Source organism: Monodelphis domestica, chromosome 1 (genome assembly GCF_027887165.1).
Source record: "Monodelphis domestica isolate mMonDom1 chromosome 1, mMonDom1.pri, whole genome shotgun sequence".
Lineage (NCBI taxonomy): Eukaryota > Metazoa > Chordata > Mammalia > Didelphimorphia > Didelphidae > Monodelphis > Monodelphis domestica.
In genome coordinates this window covers 525,345,865-525,361,668 of record NC_077227.1, presented here as the reverse complement: position 1 = coordinate 525,361,668, position 15,804 = coordinate 525,345,865, and the positions used below count along the sequence as shown (strand labels likewise).

The window sequence follows — 15,804 nt, the reverse complement described above, 5'->3', positions numbered from 1 at the left end:
GGACATGAGAGGTCCTGTGTTCAAATGTGACCTCACACACTCCCTGGCTGTGTAATCCCTGGGCTAAATCACTTAATCCCCATTGTTTAGCTTTTACCACTCTTCTCTCTTGGAACCAATACACAGTACTGATTCTAAGACAGAAGGGAAGGGTTTTACAAGGGAAATAAAACCCAAAAAAACTAATGTTGGGAGGAGCATTTATGTAGCCAGTGGTCAGTGTGCCAGGCTTGGAGTTGGAAGGACCTGGATTCAAATCTGATCTCAGATACTTACTAGCTATATGACCCTAAGTAAATCACTTAAATCCTACTGTCTAGACCTTATAGCTCTCCTGTCTTGGAACCAATACCCAGTATTGATGCTGAGGCAAAAAGTAAGGGTTTAAAAAAAAAACAAAAACTCACAAGAGAAGTTCACTTAATTATCACCACAAAGAGGTCCTTACATTCTTTTTGATGACTACAGTGTCTTTCAATGTGTTTTCTAAATGCTTTGATAACTCAAAAAAATTTTGCCAAAATTACTGGAATATCACTTATCGTTACTTATCATTAAGTCTCTGACTTAAATAAAACAGATGGAGGCTAAGCAAACTAAACAACCCCTCACCAAGAAATGGGAGTTCAGGATTCTGGCCCCTAACTCAGAGTAACTGTTGATTATGGTACCCCAAGTATTACAGAAACTCAGAAAAGCTAGAAGTATATGATAATAGGGACTTTGTTGATGTTCTTTTCTCTTTGTTTAGTGTTCTTCCTTTTCTTTAGTTCTTAAGTGATCAGAAAACAGAAGGACTATCCTTGAGCCTTCAAGGGAAACTGAGAAGAAATCTCATAGTATCTGACTCTACTCCCTCAGAATGAAAGAAGTCTGGTATAGAGGGAAAACCCCTGGATTTGTAGTCAAAGGTGCTGAGTTCAAATTCTGACTTTGTCATTTAACTACCTGTATAAGGTTGGACAAGTCACTGAAACTTTCTGAGCTTCAGTTATTTTAACTATGAGAATACTTAACTTAGTGGCCTCCAACATCTTGTCCAGCTCTAAATCTATGATCCAATAGATGTGGGGTAAGGAGGAAGTTCAGGTAAGGTTTCATCAAGGAATTAATCGATACAGTGATTGAAGGGTAAATTGTATTTCAATAGGTACAGTTTAGGGTGGGGTGGGACAGGATGAAGAAAGAGCATTCTAGGCATAAGTAATCATACAAACCGAAGTAGAAAATTTTGTGACATGTTTAATGAATGATGAATAGTATAATTTGACTTTAAGGGAACAATAAGAATAAAAATAGATATACAGGGTAGGGCCAGATTGTCATAGGCATTAAATGATGGGCTGAAACTGTTTAGACTTTCCCCTTTAGGCAATGGGTAGCCATTGCAAAAGGAAAAAGTAATTCATTTTATGATTGTTAAACTTAAAAACTAACTGCTTCATCCTACAGGGTCAAAGTTATGTGTATATCTATATATGTAAATGTATATGTATATTTATATATATTTTTAAGATCCTTTGACCAAAACAAGTCTCTTCTTTTTTAAAATTTATAATAACTGGGAAAGTAGTACTTTATAGTAGAAAGACCACTGAATTTAGAATCTGAGGATATGCGTTGGAGCCTCAGTATTGTCACTGATAAGTTATATGAATTTTCACAAAATCAATTAGCCTCAGAGAGAGAGAGAGAGACAGAGAGAGAGACAGAGAGACAGAGAGAAAAGAGAGATGGAGAAACAGAGAGAAACGAATATTTGTACTACCTTCTCCAAGAGACAGCATGGCATAGTGACATGCTTTGGCAGAAACTCAGCTCTCCTTTCTAATTTTCTTCTTTTTTTTCAGCTTTTTTGTTTTTTTAAAATTAATTTATTTATTTTAAATATTTTTCCATGTTTACATGATTCATTTTCTTTCCCTCCTCTCTTCCCTCCCTCTTCCCAGAGCTGTCAAGCAATTCGACTGTGTTGTACAAATGTTGTCTCTTTCTAATTTGACTTAAGTCTAAGGCAGACCAGAGGACTTTTCCCCCCATTGCTTTTGCTAGAGGGAAAGCTCTAAAATCAGAAAGGCCTGAGTTTTGAGTATTGCCTCTAATATATATATTGGTTTTGTGATTGTGGCCAAGCCATTTAACCTCTCAATGACCCATTTAGATCTCTAAGACTAAATCATAATAGAGTTGCTAATCCATATCAGTAGAAGAATATTCCATAGCAGGAAGCTCAAGAGAATGATAAAATTATGTCTAGATTAAAAAAGAAACCCTGAAAAAAAGCTACCCATTCCACTTCTTTGTTATAAGGAAAGAGCAATGTAAACCTTAAGGTCCTTTATAGATAGATATATCTATTAACTTGTGCTATATTTATGATAGCATGTTTAGGATTCAGATTTATATCTCTAAACCATTGATTCATCTATTTTAATCCCATAAAGCAGAGAAATAGCTTTACATAGATTTTCAAAGAAGCCTGTCATTCATTTATATCTCCTGGGAGAGGCTGGGAAAGAGATAGATTTTTCCAGAACTCATGGCTTGTCTGCCCCCAAATACCCATTTACTGGATGTCTCTTCTACTGCTGATGTTAAAACAATCCTTCCAAGCAAACATTATGTTGTCCCCAGACAAGGGTCTAGGTTATAAGCAAGCTAATAGTTTTAACAGGATGATTAAATTTCCAGAAAGACTGGGGGCTGTTACAGTAATTAAGTTACCTTTAACCTAGAGACAATATACTGTTCCTTGGATCCACATGGCTCCTTTTTTCTATTATGTTATGAAGTTTATAGAAGTTGAAAAGTTATCAATACAATGACAATAAGTCAAACCCCTCCATTAGGAAAAGGTCCCACATTCAGATGCAGGTTTGACTTTCTTATTTAAATTTTGGTTCATCTACAACTAACCCCTGGCTTCTTTAAATTTGAAACAAAATCAAGATGGAGGAAACACCTAGGTCAAGGATACAAGCAGAGTCTATTATATAGTGCAGCATGCAACATGAATGGACAGGCACAGGGAGGGAAATCTGGTGAAGCAGCAGACCTTCAGAAATTTCCCTCAATACTCAAAGAAATCATTACAACCAGGAGCTTCAGTCAGAGTTCTCTGTTTTAAAATGCCAAATGAGATCTGACAGCCTACCTATTCCTCCTGCTTTACTACAGAAGCTCAGCTCTCCTTTCCCTTTCTTTATTTCCTTTTTGTGTCGCAAATTCTTTCTGGATGGGGTGAGGTTGGGGAGGGTGGGAACCTGGCCAGAGGATTCTATCTCCCCACTGCTGTCAGTATTCAGCTCATGTAGTCCCATTTCCCTTCTCTCAACCTGATTTCTCAAAGATTATGTATCTCTTTTCAATCTTCCAGGAAGGCATACCATTCTTTGCCTTATTTCCACCATGATTTTTTCTCTAGTGTAAGCAATATGTATCTTCTTTCACAACATAATGAACATGGATAGTTAAAACCAAATTCCTAATAACAAAACCATATCTCTCTCTCTCTCTCTCTCTCTCTCTCTCTCTCTCTCTCTCTCTCTCTCTCTCTCTGACAGTTTTCTAAAAAAACTCAGCAAGTAAAAACAATGAAGGACACTGCTAATTCTGAATCTAATTTTGATCAACAATGACGATTATTAAGAAAAGTAACAGAAATCCTGGAAATAAGTGGCCATGCCATTCTAAAGTTAAAATATTGAGAAATGGGAATATTAGAAGAATTGAATATATCCTATAAACTTTAAGAAACCATCTGTTGAAAAGTCCTGAGAAAAACCGGGGTTCTAAAAATAAAATTCTTTCAATCTAATTTGAATTATTCCAACCACCAATATAAAAAGAAGATGGCATCTAAAAGATGCCAATGTGTTGCCATGGAGAGCTGATGGATGAACTCAAAGTTTAAAAGAGCATGTATAAAAGATAAATTCATAGACCCATGACCTAAACCAAATAAAAAGGAGTAGCAACCACATGTCCTTACTCTAGCCAAATTAGACTACCTACTTATTCTCTGAGCTTACTGAACTTTTCTGTTTTAGGTACTCACATAACTTCCTATAGTTGGCTTGTCCTTTCTTCTTCTTTTATTGTTCTTGCTTTGGACTTAAAAGGCCCTGTTTTTCTTTTGTCTTTTTTGGTGTCTTTTTTATGTTATTAAGAGGTCACTTGATCCTTGGAAGGAAAGCTATGGCAAATCTGGACAATATAATAAAGTGCACAGACATCCCTTGCCAACAGAGGTCTGTATAGTGAAAGTTCTGACTTTTCCAGTCCTAATGTAGGCTGTGAGATTGGATTATAAGGAAAGCTGAGCACCACAGAATTGATGTTTTTGCATTATGGTATTGGAGAAGACTGCTGAGAACTTCTACGACAGTAAGGAGATGAAATCAATCAATATGTAAAGAAAAATTAACTCTGACTCCTCAATGGAAGGATAGATACTGAAGCTGAAGCTTAAATACTTGGGTCACATAATAAGAAGACAGAAATCATGGGAAAAGACCCTAGGAAAGATTGGAGGCAGAAGAAGAAGAGGACAGAAAGGGATGAGATGGATAGATAGTGACAAAGGAAAAACAAATATGAACTTGACATTAATGACTGAATGACTGAACAACAACAAAAGAGTTCGCTCATTTTCAAACTCAGTCATAACCCTTATTATGCATAAGGCTCTCAGTTAAGTACTAAGGATGTTAGAAAGTAAATATTCTATTTCTCATTCTTGAAATTCTATTCATCCATTGAGTTCCAGTTCATATGTGATCTTCTAAATGAAATTTTTTCCTGAATATTCTATTTGGGTAAGACTTATTCCTCTTCTGATCTATTATATAAGTTCATTTGTGTTTCTCCTATTCACTTACCACATTCTCCCTGTTATCGTAATAATTTTCTGTGTTATATCTTCCCTATTGACTTTTAATCTCCTTGGAAATGCCTTATACCTTATTTGCCTCTAATTCTCTTAGCAGCTAACACAATGTATTCTACATAAAAAGGGTTCAAAAAGCATTTGGAAATGTATGAGTAAATCTAAAAATGAGTTACCTCTTAAAAAAAAGTACCAAAAAGGTGGGAAAGGATTAAGTTCAAAGCAAGAACAAGGAAGGGATCCATAGTGATAATGAACATTAACAGATGAGACAGTTAAGGTTAAAGAGATAAAGGTTAAAGCTACTCAATCCCAATTTTGCTTGTGTGGACAGAAGTGACCCCTTTCCAAGTCCATGACATCCCAATATATCTTTGCATATCCTGCTGAGGGTAGAGCCTGTGGTAGCAGTAGATGAGAATATCAGATGACTAAGGTTGATGCTTCAGAGCATGGAGTTGGATCAGATGGACAGACTTGTGGAATGACTAAAATGAAGGATGCAAATGGTGTATCAAAGGTCAAGAGTGAAAAGTCAGAGAAAAGAATGACTATCAGGATTTTTTTGGGGGGGATGGGGGGAATCTGACTATCTCCTTGAAGTTTTCTCTGGCCCAAATTGGTATAAGATTTTGATCTCCCCTTCCTTATGTTCTAAAGAAAATATCAAATGTTCTTTAAGCAATCACCAATTCCTAAAGAATCAGATTAACATCTGAGAAGGTTTTGTTTTTTTTTTTTTTGCTTGGGTGATTGGTGTTAGGAAGCAACTGATAGGATGTATATACTTCTTTTAATTTTTCCATCCTTCTAGCTAATCAAGTTAAATTGCTTAATTCTAATCTTAAGTTTGAGTAATTTATGCACAGACTGAATCTGTAAGGAATAGCAGTGAGCAATGGGTTGGGGCAAAACCCAATTATTGACAAGTACGATTGACAGATATTCCTAGACTGAGACCCATTGTGAGGTAATAGGGTAGGGTATCTGATGATTAACTGTGTGTTTGTAGCATATACTTCTTTTGCTTGCCTCATGTTCCAGACTATTCAAAAGCCACCATGGCACAGGGTGAGAAAATCTCCATCTGTGAGACTTGCATGTTCTCCAGCAGTGTAAATAAATGGTCTTTAACCTGGTATAGGAACCACCTGCAGTTCCTATATAATGAAGTTGTGGGTGGTGACCTGAGAAGGATAAAGGAGACTGAAGGAAAATAGGTGAATAATTAAGACTCAGAGACAACAAGTTAAAACACGTGGGGAGTCGCGATCTCCGTGGATACTTCCCATGGGCAAAGGTGCCAGAGAATTAATGGAAAATATGAGGAAAGAGAAAGCACGTGGGGAGTAATAACTCTTTAGTTCTTCCTATGGGCAAGAGCACCAGAGAATTAATAGGAAGCATGGGGGTAACAGCGTGGCAAGAAATGATAGGCCATGAGGAAGAAAATAGGCTAGGGCTGCAAGAACATCTTGCAGAAGAGGTAGAAGGATTAACAGCAAGATCCAGAGATGTAAGAGAGAGATTCGTGCTTGTTCCCCTACTTTTATTGGGTATTCTAGGAATGTGGAGAGGTAGGTGATCAATGAATATGTAACATGGCATAGGTTTTAACATTAGTTGAATTGACAATGATGAAATCAAAGAGGTGGAGATTAACCCGACATGTGCCTTGGAAAGGAATGTGTTCTGACAAGGTGGGAGCTAGGATACTGCTACCAGTAACTTCCCATTCAGGAATTCTCTTATCCTTAGGACTGAAGATTTAGAAATGCAATAATCAATACTCAACATGGCCATAAGTCTGGCACATGAATACATAAGACACAATATCAATACATCAATCATACTTCCAAGATGCTAACATGCCTGGTATGCTACACCTGGACAGAACAAAATGCAAAAAGAAACTATATCCTGTGAATTTTAAAATTACTCCACCCTAATCAGACTGTACTTTAGAAGATTTGATTTAGCTATTTCCTGATCAATAACAATAGAGATACTTGGAATAACAGAATCAGGTCTTGGGAAGTCCACATTTTCTCCACCCTTCTTAGTTTAACAAGATTAGGAAGGTCTGCACCAAATTCAAAGATTAAGTATCTGAGAAAAAGGCAACAGACATGTGCAGAAAACAGCTGACAGACCCTTGGGCTGCCCTAAGTCAAGCTAAGTGATCAATTGGTACAGATGAGAAGCAGGAAAGTGATGTAAAACAGTCCATATAAGGCACATCACTTCCTCTCTCTTCCTCTTTCCCTGGAGAGGCAACTCTGGCTGAGAGTGTGCTAGGTGTTTCAACATCTTGGAGTGTTGGTGGTGAGTTTTGCCCTTGAGCTGATTCAGGTTCGGGCATCTTAGCTGAGCCCCTTTGGAAGTCAGGCTGATTCTTTCCTCCTTCACACTCAAAACTTTACTTTCTAGATCTCCTAATCTTCCCGCCCGGTACTAGCCCCTTCCTTCTTCCTTCTTCTTAATCTCCTCCACTATATCAATTAAATCACCATAAAATTTTCAGCTGAGTTTGGGTGTTTCATTAGGATTTTATAAATAAAATCCTTGGCGACCAAATATAATTATTACATTCAGTCTCAACCATAATTTTAACCTTTACAATCCTAAGACAGAAAATGAGAGAAGGTGGAAGTATCTAGCTACCTTAAATAAATTCAACTATTCAAGCACAGAAGAATTATAACCAAGGTGATAAGAATACTTGCAGATATGATCTAGGAGTTATTATTGATAATCTCAGAAATAATGAGGAATGGGGGAGGTGGTATAAAAATGATGATGACAATGTATGTATTTTCAAAGAAGGGAGAAAAATGTATTCTGAAGAAAATACAGGGGAAAGTTTATTATTTACTCCCGGAAACCTCTTGGAATGAATTATCTAAACAACAGCCTGTACTTAATTAAAAAAAATAATAGCCAGCATTTATGTAAGACTTTAAGTTTGCAAAGAATTTTACAAATATTTTATTTCATCCTCACCATGATGCTGGGAAGTAGGCATTATTATTTTTTCTCATTGTATAAATGAAGAAACTGAGCCTTGAAAAAAGCTACATGACATGCCCCAAGTTATATAACACGGTCTCACAATGAATAGAATTCTGGGTCTGGAGTCAGGACAGTGCTAATTCAAATCCAGCCTCTCATACTTATAAGCTGTATGACTCTGGGCAAGTCACCATTGTAAAATGGGAACAGTAATAATACGTACCTCCTAGGATTGTTGTGAGGATCAAATTAGATAGTATTTGGAAAGCTCTTATCATAATACCTGGCACCCAACAGCACTTAATAAATGCTGGTTCCCTCCACACACACACAGCTAGTTAGTGAGGGAGACTGAGTTTGAAATCAGGACAACCTCGACTCCAGGTCAAGCTTTCTATCTACTGTTCCACCTCCCTAGCTCTTAAATACAAAAGAAGTTATTACTAGGAGCCAACTCATTGACACCATGAACAAATCTGGAATGATAAACTTCATTTTCTGAGATTACATACTTCTAATTCTTGTATTTGTAGCTTCTAATGCCACTGGAGTCTCAAACCTACCATCCAGACATGGGATGATCTTGGCCCTCAGTACAGGAATTTTAGAGGCTCAAGCCAAGAGCTTACCTATAAAGTAAGAGTTAATACTGCCAAGTTAGTGTTGCTGCTAATTCTAGAGTAAACTAGATCAAATTCAGGTTTTAATAGAAACTTGACTAAGCTTATTAGGCCTCTCTATCATCTCCCTTTGCTTGTCTGGTTTTTCTGCTGTTGTTGGGGTTTTTTTAAGTGATTCAGCCAATAATTATTAAATAAGAACCTACCAGGCACTGTGCTAAAAGGACTTACAAAGACAGGGAAAGTATAGACCTTGTTCTCAAGGAGTTCACAGTCTACTATGGGAGACCACACACAAACAACTACATACAAACAAATAGGATAAATTGGAGATAATTAACAGAGGGAAGGCACTAGAATTGAGGGGATAAGGAAAAGTTTTCTCTTGAAGCTAGAATTTTAGCTGGAACTTGAGGGAAGCCAGGAAGCAGAGATAAGGAGTGGGAATTCTAGGCATGTGGGACAGCCAATGAAAATGGCTGAAGTCAAGAGATGGAGTTTCTTGTTTGAGGAATAGCAAGAAGATTAAGTTCACTGGATTGAAAAATATAGTTGGGTATAAGGTATTTTCTATATCTTTCCAGTCTTTCTGACTGGAAAAATGGGGGGGGGGCAAGTTATGAAGGGCTTTTGTGTAAATCCCCGTCTCATTTGTAAATCTCTTCACAGAAAAAAAAAAATCTTCATCCTCAAGACACTTACCTTCTACAGATTGATTATTCCATTGCAATTGTCTCCCTAGATGCCCAGGGCCTAAACTTCTACTGTTAAACCATAGATACTACATCTGGGAGTATACTACTTGTTGCCAGACCTTCTTGATACTACTTTTCCAAATATCTGTGCTTGATCCTAGTGTCTACAATCAGACCTGCTGGACTCTGTAGAATAGCCACTTATTCCCCCCACTATTAATTGGAAAACAACTGCTTTTAAGCAAATGCCTGTTTACTATAAGGACATCACTGTTGTGGTAGCATGTCAGCTGCTATGTAACGTAACGGGCAGATATTAGGTTTGTGATCATCTAACGCTGTCTGACATTTCTTATTTGGATTCTGCCAAATCAAGTGAGCTACATTTTGATCTTAGGTAATTTACTTCTTGGAGCCTAAATATGACCTTACATTTAGTATTCCTGTCACATTTTATCTTGTTGGTTTGGGCTTGTCATTCTAGTCTGACAAGATTACTTTGGGTTGTGATTCTGTTTTTTATTATTTTTATTAGCTGTTCCTCACAGTAATATTTTGTTATTTGATATTTTATGTTTGATATATTTGATATTGAGTAATATAGGTTACATAACAAAATATACTAAGAAAATTATTTTTATTTTTTTTTAAGCCCTTACCTTCTGTCTTGAAATCAATACTGTGTATAGATTCCAAGGCAGAAGAGTGGTAAGGGTTAGGCAATTGGGGTTAAGTGACTTGCCCAGGGTCACACAGCTAGGAAATGTCTGAGGCCAGATTTGAACCTAGGACCTCCCATCTCTACCCCTGGCTTTCAATCCACTGAGCTACCCAGTTGCCCCCAGAAAAATTATTCTTAAAATAAGATTAAAATATTATTTCATCACTCCCTAAAATGAGGAAGTTAGACTAAATATCCTTTAAGTTCCCTGCAAGCTAGAAATCTATAGATCTATGACCTATATAAGTAAGGACCCCAGTCTGATAATTAGGTTTATGTCTAATTGAACAATTTTGAATCTCTTTTCCCCACTTACATCTCTTATACCACTTTTAACAATGAGGAAAAGACATTTTATACAAAGAGGAATGAAGTAAGAAGTTTGGAATAGTTTAGTATATTCATTATGAGAATGACAATTCAAAACATGCACCCTACTATATTTGTATATTAAGGACAATGCAGTCTTACATTCCTATAATCCCTTTTTGCTACTACCTCTTCCCATAATTTATGCCTTTCAAAATGAGAAGTGAGTGTGTTTCTCAATGTCTAAATGGTTGCATGGCAGTATTAATAATTACTCTATAGTGTCTTTTAGGAATTTGGTCTGGAAGAGCCCCAGACTCATTCTTTTTCCCTTCAATGAATAGATATTGCTTTCTGAGATTCCAAAATTGGGGCTAAAATTAGGAAACTCAATCAACATGATGGCAATTATGACTCATTTAGATAGTCAAGTCAAATCAACAGTACTTATTAAGCACCTAATACGCCACACTGCTGATTGTGGAAGGCCTTAAGCCCCTGGCAAAAGAGTTTGAACTGTATTAGAGAAATGACAAGAAGGTATCAAAAAATCTTAAGCAAATGAGGAGTGACATGGCCAGATCTGTGTGCTAGGAATATTGAGTCTGGTGGGGAGATACCAAAGGTAAAAATATCTTTCAGTAGCCTATTGTGGTTGTGAGGGTTCTATATGAGGTGAATCTATATACTGGGGTGAGTTGGTTCCACCCTCCCCCACTCTAATTAATGTAAAAACAAATATTAAGGGTCTAAGTTAAGTGAATTGTCCATGGTCACACAGTGTCAGAAGGGAAATTTTTAAGTCGGGTATTCATTATACCAACCTCAGTATTGTAACCCCTTTGCTAATCTAACTCTCATGTGTTCTTTCTTGCTACACTATGATGTTTCATAATGAAAACAAGACTCCTGTGAATCATTTCTTTAGAGAAAAAGTCAAGACAATTCTGATAAACAGAATATAAATTTTGCTTATGACTCTTAAGACATTGTGTAAACATGAGGGGTTTTTTGGATGTATAGGGAACTCACAGAGAGGTAACTTCCTCTAGCATTAAAGAACAGCCTGGTTGTAATTTAGTCTTAGAGAATGCCCAGAAGCCCTGAGAGGTTAACAACTTGTTCAGGATCACACAACCAATATTTCCTAAAGATCAAAGTTATAGGCTTTGAAGGACTCAGAAGCCATACAATCTAATGCCCTCATTTTACAGATGAGGAGACTGAGATCTAGAAAGCTGAAGTGGCTTGTCCAAGACAGATAGCATGAGCAACAAAGTATAAGACATGACACCAGGTCTTCTTGGCTTTAAAGTTGGCCTTTTCTGCAAGGGACCCTAGATCACCAGATTTAAGATTCATCTTGAAAAGTTTTCTATGTTATCTTCCAGAACAACCTAGATAACCATAAAATAATAAAGTAGTCTTTTCCTTCATGTGAAGGGAACATTTTCTGACGTTTTATGAACAGAGCTTTAACCTGGTAAACATTACACAAGCTGCAAGATAATTTTAGGAAGAAAGGATCAAGGAAGAAAGAGTTCATAGGCAGGCCTGAAAATAAAGCAGGGTTTCCATCAGTATGGACCCCTTACTAGTACAACAGATTTTACATCTGATTTTCATTGTAATCGTGAATACACGAGTATAGGCTAAAGACATATTTTTAAATGGATGACATCATAGGAGAAAATAAAACAAATTCCAAGCATTTTATACTTAATCTAATCTATTTTCTTCTGGTTGTCTCAATCTTAGTCATCTTCCTCCTTCCCATCCCCCAATACTTTCCCAGTTGTATACTCTATGGTCCAATACACAAGATCTAAGTCCATGTTATCTATTGCAATTAAAAAGGAATTCAATAAACATTCCAAAAAATATTATTTTTCTTACTATGTCCACACCTTATGTGTCACATCTTTTGTTCTTGTCATCTGTGTTAATCTTTCTTCCCATTATATTTTATCTTTGAATTATTTTCATTTCCTTTATTTCCTTCCTACTAACCATTCTTTCCATCATTCCCCACCAAAATATTCTCACCACTTAAAAAACTGTATCTAATGTCAAATTATAATGATATTATTCTTTGGGGAAAATAGGTCTGAGGTCCCTGCTTGACCAAGTTCCAACATGTTACAACTTTCATTCATGCTTCATCAATCAAGGAAGAATTTGCTCTGTCTAAAATAAAAGCATCACCTCTCTTCCCCCTTTTTTGCACATGTGAAGAAACTATGTATATTAAACATTTCATAGACTTTTGAACTTGAGTGACTGGCTAATTTTGCTAAGCTTCTTTTCTTTTTTTTTTTTAATTCTTTTCTGTGTATGAAGTGGAGGAAGATGTATTTTGAAATGGTTGCTTTAAGAACAGATTGCATCAGTAAAAGAAAAATGAAAGGTATAAGATCTTAGAGCAGCTAGAAGACATAGAGCCTGGAGTCAGGAAGACCTGGGTGAAAATCTGGCCTCACACATTTACTAGGTATGTGATCTGAGAAAGTCAACCCTGTTTGCCTCAGTTTCTTCATCTGTAAAATGAATTGGAGAAGGAAATGGCAAATTACTCCAGTATTTTAGGCAAGAAAACCCCAAAAGGAGTCACAAGGAGTTGGACATGAATGAAAATTAATAAACAGCAACAAAATAAGATTTTAGATTTTCTACCATCCCTTGAACTTGACCAAACAATAACAATAACCTTCAATTTTCAATCCCAAGGCACTCTATGAACTGTTGGGTTGGACTTCTGCGCTTTAAGAAGTTAGAGTTTGAACTTAAATAGATAGTAGGATTTAGAGCTGCTGGGGACCCTAGGTATAACTTAGTCCGAATTCTTCCTGTTGTAGATGAGGAAATTTGGAGGCAAATGTATGTGTTCTTTCTGCCAAATAGAATATAAACTCCTGGGGAGTAGGAACTATTTTATTTTGGTTTTGAATTTTATTTCCAGATCCTATCATAGTTCCTATTATATAGTAGGTTAACTTAATAAATGCTTGTTGATAACCTGACCAGTAATAAGCACAAAATGAGTACATTGAATTAAATTGAATAGATAAGTTATAATCCTTTCTCACAGAATGGAAAGATTCCATGTTTCTGGAAAAAGGGAATAAATTCCCAAAGGAAAAATAATCAAATAATAATGGGAGTGGAAAGGGAGATAATCATGGACATGAAGCCACCCAAACTTAGCTTATATTGGCACCATGGATTAATTTCCAAACAAATTAACTCACTATTACTTGTTTATTTATTTTTTAAAATTCCATCTCCTAACCTTTTGTAAAACATGTGCACACACACACATACACACACATTCAATAAGTCTAAAAGTATGTTAAATCTAAACAATTATTAGCACCAAGAATCAAACAAAATTCAACAGCCTATATATAGCATGATGGTGAACATATGGCATGCATGCCAATGGTGGCACACTGAGACTTTAAAGGGAGGCTTGCTGGTGCCTGCCAGAGTTACTTACTAGAAAGGCAGAAGGACTCGGGTGGAGCTCTCCTTGCCCCTCTCCATTTTACCTCTCTACCCCTCTGCCCAGTATCTCAATGGAAGAGCTTAATCCCTCCCCTGAATGAAGTATTCACCTCTTTTTTCCCCTTCCCTCTGGGGTAAGAGTGAGGTCATGGCATTTGGTCTCTGATGGGGTGTGGCACAGCACTTGGTCTTTAAAAGGTTTACCATCACAGACCTATAGCATCTATAGGTATAAAATGAGTTTTACCCGTTTATCTCTTCAGGAGATAGTGGGTTCCCTCTCATTGGAATTATTTAAGGTGAAGCTTAAGATGAGCTTCAAGCTTTTACCCTCATTTGTTAATATGCCCTCCACTTTGACTTTGCCTATATGGTATAATTGTCAAAGCATCTATTGTATGACAAGCACTACTATGCATATGTCACTGTTATAAATTCCTGAAGGGTAAAAACTCTTGTTTTTTCATCTTTATTTCCACAGAAACTACCTAGTATTGGTCTCCTCTTTGCCACTCTCTTTTCAACTTTAGCAAATGTTCCTCACTGCTCTTAAACATTTTAGTCTCAAGATCCTTTATACTCTTATTGAATAACCTGAAGAGTTTAGCTTTTGTAAGTTATATCTATCAGTGTCTATGCCATGTTAGAAATGAAAATGTTTTGATTTTAGGAATATAATTTTTATCTTGATTACCACCTGAACAAGTCTTAGGGACCCTTATATATTCTCAGACCACATTTTGAGATTCAATGCTATAGAGATGAGAACTTCAAGAGATACTAATGATGATTTATTTATTATTACCGATATAAGAAATGCATAATGTTTTTAAAAGTCTTATGTGAATACAAATTATCATTTCATCATTAGTTTTTTCCCACAGAAGACATTAGCTAGTTGGGTTTTTTTTACTTTGTTCATGACACCTTCTCTCAGTATAAATCCATAGAAAGGATTTACATAGTACTTTCTGCCTATGGTTAGGAGAGAGAAATAAACAGAATAAAGGTATTTAGATTGGGAGTTATAAGATTGCTCAAATATGGGTATGAATTTTCATTGATTCAGGTTTTCTTTTCAAACAAGGCTATAATGAACCTTTACTTATCTGGAATAATTGCAGTACAAATCTCCCTAATGTGAGGGGAATATACTCGATGAAACAGTAAAATAAAATATATTCTGGAGATAACTAGGGCAACTGGGGACTTTATTCCAGGCACCAAAATTTAGAAAGCATTTGACAGCCCTTGCACTAGACAATTAAGCTTATTAGTATCAAGTATATAAGAATAATTAGTTAACCATTGGAAAGTACTTCTATTCCCAGCTTCCACAGCCACAGGTGAGCTCTTTGATCTTCTAGCCATATTATGTGGCTCTACCTTTGGCCTCTCCAACAGCAGCTAAGGACTCATTTCATGTCTCTTATCCTAGATATGTTTTGTATTATTTGACTCAGATGTAAAATGTGTTAGCTACAGCTTGGTTTCATTCTTATGCTTCTTAGAATACTTATATCAATGATTGAACTGTACCAATCCTTTCTTTCCTATTGATTCAAAATAAATTCTTGCTGATAACCCATATATAGTCCCAGATATGAGATCTGATTCAATCATTTCCATTATTTCTATACAGCATGACTTCTGTTTTATATGGTAGCAACATAATATAGACTTGCTCTGCAAAAGCTTCAAGGGTCATGAGAGCCAAAGTACAGTATCAATACTGATAAAGACACACTGAAGAGCTCTGAATCAAAAAGTCTGTGTCTCAGTTTCTAAAAGGAGGCTTCTGGGATTAACCTTGCTTAGTAATTTAATATATTGGGGAATTAATTAGACTATTCCCATACACATAGCCCATTTAGTGACAAATAACCAGTTGCAATATTAATCAATTAGAACCAACTCAGCCATTCACTTTATGAATATTTAATGAATATGTAGTATATTCAAGGCACCATAGAAGGAATGGAGGAGGCAGAGATATCCTGAAACCAGTGCTAATTGATTTATGAGCTATTCTTAAGTTGTCTGAACATTTACACA

General features: G+C 36.3%; 1 protein-coding gene across 7 annotated transcripts in view; it reads right to left on the bottom strand.

The window, feature by feature from the left end:
- RASGRP3 (RAS guanyl releasing protein 3) overlaps nt 1-15,804 on the bottom strand; it is a 155,254-nt gene that overhangs the window by 87,695 nt on the left and 51,755 nt on the right. The window lies entirely within an intron of this gene.